We start from the raw sequence: 11,496 nt of genomic DNA on the forward strand, positions 1-11,496 counted from the left end.
AAAACAAACAACTTTTCCTTTTGCAAAAATGCGTCTGACAAGTATTGTAGTTTTTGCAGGAGAGCAGGTTCAAGTTATACGAGCAAACGCAAAAATTATTTATTAATGTAATTTTACTACAGGAAAAAGTTATTCGTTTTATCACAAAAAATAACTTTCTCCTTTAGCAAAATTGCGTTCGATAAGTAGTTTTTGCAGGAGAGCAGGTTAAAGTTAACAAATAAGCGCAAAATTATTTATCGGATGCAATTTTGCTAAAGATAAAAGTTGTTTGTTTTAGTATAAAGTATCATGTTCTGTATTCCGAATGCGCGAATTTTGGGACACCCTGTATATGAGATAAAAGAAAGTAATAATAAAAAAATATATCAAAATAGTTATAATTTCATAAATTAGTCTTTTATAAGTGTACATATATTATAAATAGATTATTTATAAATCTATACATATACACGTAACAGTTTTATTTTTAGCTTTAAAAATTATTAATTATAACATCAATAGTGGCTAATGATGATTTAAAGAAATGATTTTTTTTATTGATGTCTTTAGTTTAATTAAAATTGCAACGTTTGCTTTAATAGTTATCGGCGGCCTTTGAATTTATGAAACCTTCAATTAGCGGTGACTACACCGTTAAATCTGTAGTGTCAAACCTAATTTAAGTCGCCACTGTTACTCTTACGTAATATATCATTATTTTATACTAAAACAATGGTTAAATTTGACTCTATATAGTGTTAATTTGATGCTATATATTAAACTAATACTATAATTTTTATTTAACAGTGTATAAGTAGGTAAGTATACTCGTATGTATTACATGCAGAAAGTTATATTAATAAAAAAGAATAGAAGTATTACTTTTTAATAATTTTATTTATTAACAATTTTAAATTAATTAGTTTATTACAATTTATATACACAGTTTTAAATTAATTAATTACATTTCTTATAATTGGTTTATACGTAGTTTTATAATTGAGTTTATAAAGTTTATCAAAATTAATGTTATAATTTATAACACTTATTTATTTTTTTATCAAAATTTTAAAATTTTATAATTGATTTAAATATTAGGAAATATGTATGACTATTTTTTTCTGGACATATTAATCTGAAAAGTCTAATCTAAAATTTTGTTAACAAGATATTATTTAATGTTTAATAAATAGAAGAGACAAAATTCAAAATAATTCATATATATGATACGGTCCGTATATTCATCGTAATGAATTGATGTTTGTAATGGTTGCCTTCGCTGTACAGAGAGAAAAGTATTTGGTATTCGTGACTATAATTGCATGATTAAAAAATTATAGTTAGGAAGTCCGTTTTATGGTTAATACTGCTATAATCTTAGTAATAATAACCTTATATGTATAGTTCTCTCAAATATGGAAAAATTATACTATAAATTATGATAATCTGAATTATTAATATAGTAAAATTTAAGATAGGAATGGTAAATAAAAATAACTGTTTTTATGTAATGAATGCAATTGTCATTATAGTGAATATAACTATTTACATGTGGTAATAATAACTAAGAGACATGGTAAGGAGAAACTAATTTGGTAAGGAAGAACACACTTAATGCATGTCATAATTGTAATGATCATATTTTAATGTCGAAGCAGCTATAATATGTATGATCAAAATAATTATAAATTTGTAGTAGACCCAAAAAGATGACTATAAATTATAGTTAAATTATAGTACTTGCAACCATTTTTTCTCTCAGTGTGCGTGTACACATAATAGCGTTTGTATAGCAATCTTGAAAAAAGATATTTTTTTAATATATATATAATACGAGAAATATAATTCGAAACATGTGCGGTATGACTTAATTCTAATACGTTATATTATATTATATTCTATCCAACACAAGACGATACGATTAATAGCAAGTTTCCAAGCGAGTATAGAAGGAAGGAAGTACACAAGAGCCACTAATTGCAAGATCTATGTACTGCTGTCTGCTTGCTATCCGTGAATAGATAAACCATAGATTTCGATGTTAAACACCTTCGCTAACTTCTAAGATATGGATTAGTTGGAAATTATTGTAGACATTTTGGTCAGTCTATTGTTTCAAAGTGGAGCAAGATATAATACAAAATTGATTACAGGTATGTTTATATTAGGATAACAGTCACTTAAGAGACAAAGACACAGAAAGAAGAAAAGGGAAGAAAAAAAGAGAAAAAGTACTAATATAAAATGTAAAATATAAAATATTATTTTATATATTTACACTCATACAAAGACAATTTTTAAAAAGGCAAATATTATGATAAATTTAAATAAATCGATATATTAATGTCTTTTGAAAAAAGATTGTTGAACAGTATTCTATATGCATTTATAAATACGTTCACAGTTCTTTAAAATATAAACTATTAATTCAATTTTTGTTAAATATAAACTAGAGTATATAAATTAAGAATAAGTAATCTAGTTAAATAAAAATATTTTTTTAATGATCAGTTACAATCTTTAAGCCAGTAAGGTTAAATTTCTTCAAATACCACTTTATCAATTATTTATTTAACCATTCAGTAGAAGAAGAATTAATAAGAGGACGGCAATAATTGTTAATGGTTAAATTTATGTTACAAATGATTGTTTGGATGACGATTGTAGAGATACAATGATTGTTATCAAAACCTATTTACAGCAAAATATTTACCTATTAATAGTTATGTTTTGTTCTTTCCTTTTTTCGGAGAATCTACCCATTTCCCTTTATTAGGGGCTATTATTTCTCTGTACATAAATACTTAACTATGCATTTCCGAACCTTCTTTTCGTTCTGTGTCGTTACACCTACGCGTCACGTTCCATATCCGTTCTCTTAAGACAAATGACGCATACGTGCTGGTCATTTCGTCTATATCCGCATCATAATCGCTTCGATCTACAACTTGTACAGTGCTGAAGTGGGTGGTCGTTGAATTGCTCGTTTAGCGAATGCAGAGACAGACAACGAGAATTTCACGCGCGAGTCGTGTCATATCTCTTATTATCGTCAAAGACTTAACGTAGCGCGACCACACACTCTGCATTCAACAATTTCAACTGAAATCAAATATTTAATTCAATAAAATTACGTTCAAATCACTATTGTCCGTGTCCAAAAAATTCAAAAATAATGCAAGATAGATCTGGTGTGAACGGTCCCCATCAGATGTAATTGGAGGGGATTAACGAGTCACGACTCCATTTATCAGCCACCGTAATTACAAAGCATCTCTGCCTCCCACCTCCCTCTCTCTCTCTCAACAACCTACCCTTGCCCTTTTGCGCGTTCGCCGCATCGCTTTCCGTTCGGTGCTCTCTCCACTGACTGACTGACATCCCCCAAAGACAGTTTCACATCTCAAATACACATTCGCCTGTAACTAAAGATAACAGGCATCACCGTGTCATCGAAGGGAACCGACACGAAATTAGATTCAAATTCAACGCATAGACGTAGCGCGGAAATATCTTTGCGCGCTATTAATTGTCGCTTCCGTTGAATGTAGATCGCGAACGAATAAAGATAAATTCAAAAGAGATGAATGGGAGGGGGGTGTTACTTTGATTTTGAGAGACCAGATAATGAATCAGCTGCCGTAACACGCAGCACAGTAGCGGTTTGACGACACGCGCCAGTGATCGAACGAAAGGCTCCAAAAGCTGACATGGGCGGCCACGTCCATCTCTAGAATTAATTAAAACCATCGGTCCGAAAGGGACATGTATTTTTATCTACGGCTAGTCTCGGTGACGTGATCTACCTCCGAGTAGCAGGATATAAAGGGAAAAAGTGTGCTGTTACTGTCATCACGTTCCGCTGCAGATAATCTTCCATGCCAGCCCCAGTTCACAATGTCATATATCTCATACTGTTAATTTCGTTACACGACGCCTCATGAATATTACTAAGATACTTACAATTAGGAGCGATGTAAACAGCATTAATGCATAAACATACACAATCATTATCGGAGCATAAATTAAGGTTTCTCTAAACTTTGAATTAAAACACGAATTTTAATTCGAGCGATGTTTAAATTTGAGATATAAGTAAGTACACGTTATATATCGATCAAACGATTACACATGAAAAGAATGGTTTTAATGAAGTATCTAAAAATTTAGCTAGATACAACTCTGCAAATAACTTTATGGGATTATCGAAATAATTATGTAGGATATTTATCTGATTACTAGAATGTCAAAACTTTTTGCAGCTTTGTTCACCATACTTAAGTTTCCTACATAATTATTTTGGTGTCCAATCAAATATTATATTTAAATCTGTATTTACCTAAATTCTTAGATACTTTAGCAAAATCATTCTTTTCGTGTGTATATTTTTTATTTCAATGACTACTTTGTTATCTTCTAGAAGAAATGACATATTTTTACCTCTCTCTTGATAACGCTACCTGAAGGTTACGTACTAACAACAAGCACCACGAAGTGCTACTATTACGAGAAGCCGTCGACGGTACCTGTCGCTAGTCGCTGCCTCTGTATAGAAAAGGAAAAAGTGAAAAAGAGAGAAAGAGAGACGAACAGAGAGGGGGAAGAGAAATAGAGAATGAGAACGACAGACTGGGCGGCGCAAAGGCTTCGACTCGCAAGCCGCACGTTCATTAATCTTGATCGGATCAGTCGAGATAGCGGCGAGCTGTTTCGGAAACCCTCTCCTACCACCCCTTCTCATCAAGTCCCCTAGTACCATCGCCTCCACCTTCTCCTTCACCTCTTCCTCCCCCGTCCTCTGTGTCCCTCAGCTCCTTTTTCTTCTGCTTCTCAAACTCTTTCCTGCAGGACCCTACCTTTAGATCGGTTCACCCGAAAGTTAAGAGCGAAGAAACCCTTGGAACGGATCGACAGTGCGCCACGTCGAGAACGCCTGACGGTTTTAATTCCAGTCCACACACTGACCAATTTCTTTCATCCGAATCTCCAAATATAAATTCTCAGAACTAGGATTAGATTCTTAGTCTACAAACGCAGGTTTTAAATTAATTAATTGTATAGACAAAATCTACCATTATTTTAAAGTTTACTTTATTTTCTAGTGCAGTAATAAACTTAATTTTTGTTTAATTAGTTTCTGATGACTTTTAATCATTTTGATTGATTTAAATAAAATAGTAACACAAAAAATCTTACAAATGATTTAACACGTCACTATCTAAAAATATATATCTATATTTAATCTAAATTTATATAAGTAAAATCTGTTTATAAATATTTTGATATTATACTTTTAATTTTATTAACTTGTACTTAGATTTAGGAAAATATTAAAACGTTTTATTTTGACTATTTACAAAATGGTGACAACGTTTAGTAATTTAATTCCGAAAACATTGAATACTAATTTTCCTACTTCTCTTTCATTTTCTATTTATAATTCATTAAAATTCTTTTTGCTCCCGTGAAAACGTGATGGATCTTGTTTTCAATTTAGTAGAGCCCCAACTGCGACTACCCATAATGCTCCGCACGATCTACTCACGGAATAGCAATGAGCTTCCCATCCTGGTTGGGATGGCAAACTATGAATTGCGATGTTGATAAAAAAATTTGTGCATGGAAATCGGTTATACAATCATAAAAATATTAAATAATTTTTATTGTCAAATAAACAAATTACATTTATTTATACAACATTTATGCTTTGCTATTTCCTACCTCATTTCATGTTTTCCAGAATTAGGCACACAAATAATAATCAATTTTTAAAAACATTTATATAGTCCAATGATGTTTTACTGCGTATCACAAATTCCCCAAAGCTGTTGGCAACTGATAAGTGACCGCTGATATTATTGCCTTAGTCCGCTATAAGCATCCCTCTTCAACACTAGCCGAATTGGGTATTAACGCCCTTCGTGTAATTAATCCCATAAGCCTATAGACGTGTTCTGTGTTTCGTGGACAGGAAAGGAACGACGTTTACTGGTATTTTTATTGGAATAATATAGAAGAAAAAAATTTACAGTAAAATATTACAGTAACAATATGTGTTTAAAGTAATATAAAGTATTGACTTCTTTGTACGATGTAAATATATGTATATCTACTTGTAGAAATCAATTAATAATTTCTCGTAGAAATAATGAAAATTTGATTAGACTTCCTAAATTAATATTTATCTTCCTGCGAAATTAAATTCCTTCGTCAATCATGCTTGTTAATAAATGATTCAGGGTCACTGAAATCGACTTACGAAGTTGTTGGATAAAAAGAAACGCCGCGTATTTTGTGACGCGCAGAGAATCGCCATTTCGAGGTTCTATTCACAGCTGCTCTTTTTTCATCCCACTCGTCTTGATCTTTTGTGGCAGCCTGTTTGAAGTACAATGCTTCAACAATACAGTCACGAGTTACAATTATTCACGCTGAGCCGAAATGAAGTTGTTAAAAAAAATACCTCAATTAACCAATAAGTATAATATTATCTGGCATAAAAATTTAATAGAAAGAGAAAAGGAGAAAGAAGAGAAAGAGGAAAAGAAAGGGAAAATTATGAAGTATTTCTAATATCCTCCAATCTTATACAATAATATCTTATTCAATTTTAATACAGAATATAACATATTGATTGATTTTATGAATATATTTTTATATATATTTTATAAGTTTCTATTTTTTTTATAATTAAATTATAGTTAAAAAAACGTAAAGATTAAAAACGCAATCTAATATTTATAATGTATTGACTTAAATTATAGAAATATTTGGAAATAAGAGAAGAACGAAATTTAGTGAAAAGAAATAAGTTTTTATAGAAATTAATAGTGCGCATTTTACCATGACGAATTTCGGAAACGGCCGATACGGTATAATTCTCACGAGTCGTTTCTCGATAAGAATTTTGCGCCCCTCGATACAATTAAGAACGGTTCCAAGATCCGCCCCAAACTATTTCGTTCGGCATGCAGGAATAGCTTGTGTTACTCATATGTGGGATTGGACGGCATTGAAGCAAAGGGAGGATCAATGTCCTTCCAAACACCCTACCATTTTTGTTTTCCATTTTCTGTGTCTACGACGACTGTTAAAGAAAGACAGCCAAAAGAAGATAATCTTATTTTACCTCAAATTAATTCCTAAATTGTTATAGTAATCATAATCTTTAATTTCGTCTTTTTCTTTAAAAATATATTTAGATAATATTATCTATTAGAAATCAAATAGACTTTATTTTAACTTTAAGGAACAATGCAAATGATGTAAATGAATTCTTTCTGAGCAAATAATCAACTGAGTTTAAATTGGGAGGTTCTTGTTACCTGGATCGATTCCCCTTAAATTGTCAATTTTATCTTGTTATCCGGATAACGAACGAGTCCGTAAACAGAGCCTGATAGACGCTTAAAACAAACCCTTAATTGAATTCACACTTAGTCACTCTGCTTCGCTTACGAAAGAGCAAAGTCATCCGACACAGATTTTTTTCTGCCTTCTGCACCCCTTGTTTTGAATAACCTACTGCATCGCTACTACTTGAGTGAAATACGAAGTAAAATTAAAAGTCAAATTGCTTCTTCACATTGTGAAAATACCTCTTTTCCTTCTACTTCCCCTTCTTCTCTACTTATCTTATATCTTATTTAACACTTAAAAATTTCAAGTAGCAAAATATTTACGCGTATTAATTGTCTATTTTTTAATTTTTATATTATATCTTTTAAATTAAATCTTATATATATTTTTTTTTAATTTACCTTAAAAAAATAATATATCTCTTAGATCAGTCTGATTCTTTATAAAAGTTTTATTTATTATTATAACAAATACGATTATTTTTTAAATATTTTTACGTTTTAGTAAAAAAATAATATTTTGTATTGAAAAAATCTATTTATATTTTACTATTAATCAATTTAGACATTATAATTAAACATTTAAAAATAGTTATATTTTTTAAATTAGATGAAGTGATATTTTGGAATCATATATCTTTAAAGATAACAATTAAATAGCGAAGTTCTTAAATATTTTTAAGATATCCGGAATTGTCTCTACATTTCAAATATGGTTTTACAAAATATAACATATTTTAAATATAAATGTATTAAGTATCTATCATATAGTGATTTTGGAATTATAATTTTTTAAGAAACTTTGTATATTTTCAAATACTATAATAATTTTTTTCTCATATATGTATAATGTTTTAAGAGAATGCACGCTTAAATCGTTATCTTCCACTTCAAATTTAGGTTATTTTTGTCTCTCTGCATGCATCTGCCGACAATACACGCAAATCTTGCATCGCATTTATATTAAACACAAATGTATACACTATGTTTTCTTAAATATAATTTCTTACAACTGTACTAACAGTTACGCTATTTAATTTTAACGTGCTAAACAAAAATGCCCGTATTATACCGTCTTACGTATGCAGCATTCTAAGTCTTATCGTACTCGCTATTCCGCGCCTTCGTAGCCAAGTCGTTACATTATTCATGTTTAATATCATCAAGTATTTCATCCCCCTGACTAAAAGCAACCAGCCAGCCACCACCGGTGGCGGCGCTAATATTGCCAGGAGGGATGGACTCTGATGGACGGACAGCAACGATAACACCTTTGCACGGCATGTAAAGGAAGCTTTTTTCAAAGGCGGCCCTCGAAATATATTTAAACCTTTCTTCTTCGGTATGAATTATTCTTTATTTTACCATCGGATTTTCGTACTCTGGCTCTATTTTAAGCAATTACGAAATTTAATAATTACGTAACAACAGTAATTTCATTACATTTCTATTACATTAAACATTTTTTAAATGTCTGTGTAACAATTTAATCAAATAAGATAAATACTAAACTATAAGTATCTCAAAGTTCTTAAACGACAGATTTAATTCATAGAGTATGCTCGCAAAAATAATTATATTTTTCTCTCTCTCTTTCAGAATAAAAAATAATCCTCTAAAATATATTATAGAAGTAACATGATTACATGTAATATTTACAACACTTTCCTAAAGTATAGAAATTCTGAATATTGAATTTAATTCGATTTTCGCGAAACTGTTACAGTTTTTACAAAACCAATACCCATATTTTCTTTAACCCTTCGTAGTCACACCTCCTGAGAATTTTATGTTGGTCACACAGAGGACAAAATGACCCCAACATTTTAACTGATTGCCATATTTACAGCTTTTGTTTTTTTAAAATACAAAAGTTACTAAACATACTTTAAACGTTGTAGAATATGGAAATACAGTGGCTTTTTAAAGTTTTTAATTTTAACGTATTTTAAAAAATCACGAAGACTGACGTCCAAGAATATCCGGCCTTTAGACGCAAAAAGGGTATTTTGAACCTCGGAAAAATAGCACTTTTAAGTCTCGTTTTAAAAAAACACCTTTTTGGGGTCCGCTAAACCTCCAGTGACCACGAGGGTTAAAATTATAAATGAGACAAAAGGAAGGCACTTTCTCGTTTCAGTGCACCTTAGCGTAAAAAATAAAAATGTTATAAAGAAGACATACAAAAACAATAAGAAATGCACATCATTGTCAAGAGCAAACATCATAAGAGCCGCGGGTATAATACACATGGGAAGAAGCAAAAGCTTTTAATCCCGGTCGCGTCAAACAAAATGCGGAAATAGAGTCGAGGGGGGTATGGGCACGTCGGTAACGTGGCACGTCGTCAGCGTCCCGACGTCGCCGGGGAACGAGTCGCCATCCTCCGCGTCCCATCAGACTCGCTCCCGTTCCAATTCTGCAGTCTATGGCCCCGGCGACCACTATATCCACTATCTCCCTCTTTTCCGCGCTATTCACTCGTTGCCCCGTGCAGGGACCGACGGTGGTGGTTCGGCATCATCCAACCCTGAACCGAACTCGCCGACAATACGCCGGAAATTTCACCGAACCGTTCGCACACCCGCACACCCACCCTGCCAGCGGAGCTGACAACGGGCGCCGCTGATTTCCGCGGGGAGCAAGGTCTGATTGTGCGCTGGTTAACATCGGGATGCCCCATCGAGATACACGCAATTGGATACTATTATCGATTGCAACCTGATTCGCGATCGATATCGTTCCATCCTGATTCGTCGATTAATTTTACATAGATGAAAATTGCAAACTAAAATTGTAGGTACATAAACGCTGAAAAAATATTTAAAAGATTGAGAGCCATTATCTGTGTCAAAAATATCTCTCTTTCATTCCTTAAAAGAGATTCATAATTAACTCAATTTTATACAGGAAATATATAAAAATCTAACACGATTCTTTTTATTATTGATAATTGTCTAAATCTAAAGGGTTTAATATGTATAAACATGATATGCTCGCAAATTACTAAAGCATGCATTATAGGCTAAATAAATTAAATTGTGTAAAGTAGATTTTTGAGCTTTAAAATTAAAATATTATTATAGCCATTAGTCGATCATTATAGTGGCCAAATCCACAAAGAGCAAATAGTTACGAATATTTCGCTAAATATAACTAAAGTCAAGAATCAAGTCACCGGTAATATTTTTTAACGAACGCATATGACGAAGATATTAATTGATATTTTTATACACACAGTTTCTTCGGTATAAAAAGCATTTATTTTTATTCTGATTATTATTAATAACGTAAGAATTTGATAGAAAGCGTGAATCATTGTATAATAAAATAAAGATGTACCCAAAGTAAATTGGCAGGAAGTACATCGACAGATTCAAAGTCATCCTAGATCGATGAGAGATTGACTGATTTCTTTGTCGACTCTTACGATATTCTCATTTTCCTGTAAGATTCTTTCGTGAACATCTTTATTTCATGCAACCTGCGAAGGCGTACGGTTGAAAATTGGTCGATTCTTTCAAATAAAGATCATTTATATGTAATATTCGAAATGACATCTAGAACGGAAACAAAATACATGTATCCTAAACTTACAATTTATGTAATGATTAAAATTAGTAATTTAGAAACCAAATGAATATTTTAGTTTATGAAATTGTGATGAGTTTATTATTGATCGTTTTCGCTTCAAACATTAATGAAAGGCCAATTGATTTTTCATGGATTGCTCTATCGCATGCTTACACATATTACCTCAAAAGCTTATAGAATAACTGATTGTGAAACTAGGTTAGGTTAAGCCGTATCATGCGACTCAACATCAAATAATCAGCAATGCTCGTGGTGTGGCTCCCACCGGTGAAAGAAGAAAGGAAGAAGAAAGTTACCACGAAGAATCCAATCGCAGACTCGGTATTGTGTTCGGGCGGTTGCAGCGGCCACAGCAGCAATGCCGCCGGCATCACCAGGGGTTGCTGAAAGAGAGAAGAGCAGGAGAGTGACGGTCACGAAGAAAGAGGCGGAAAAGAGGAGAAAGAGAGAGCGAGGGAAAGACATGGGGAAACAGAGAGGCAGAATGACGAAGGGAGAGGACGGAGAGAGAGAGAGAGAGAGAGAGAGAGAGAGAGAGAGAGAGAGAGAGAGAGAGAGAGAG

This window comes from Trachymyrmex cornetzi, unplaced genomic scaffold, assembly GCF_001594075.2.
Source record: "Trachymyrmex cornetzi isolate Tcor2-1 unplaced genomic scaffold, Tcor1.1 scaffold579, whole genome shotgun sequence".
Lineage (NCBI taxonomy): Eukaryota > Metazoa > Arthropoda > Insecta > Hymenoptera > Formicidae > Trachymyrmex > Trachymyrmex cornetzi.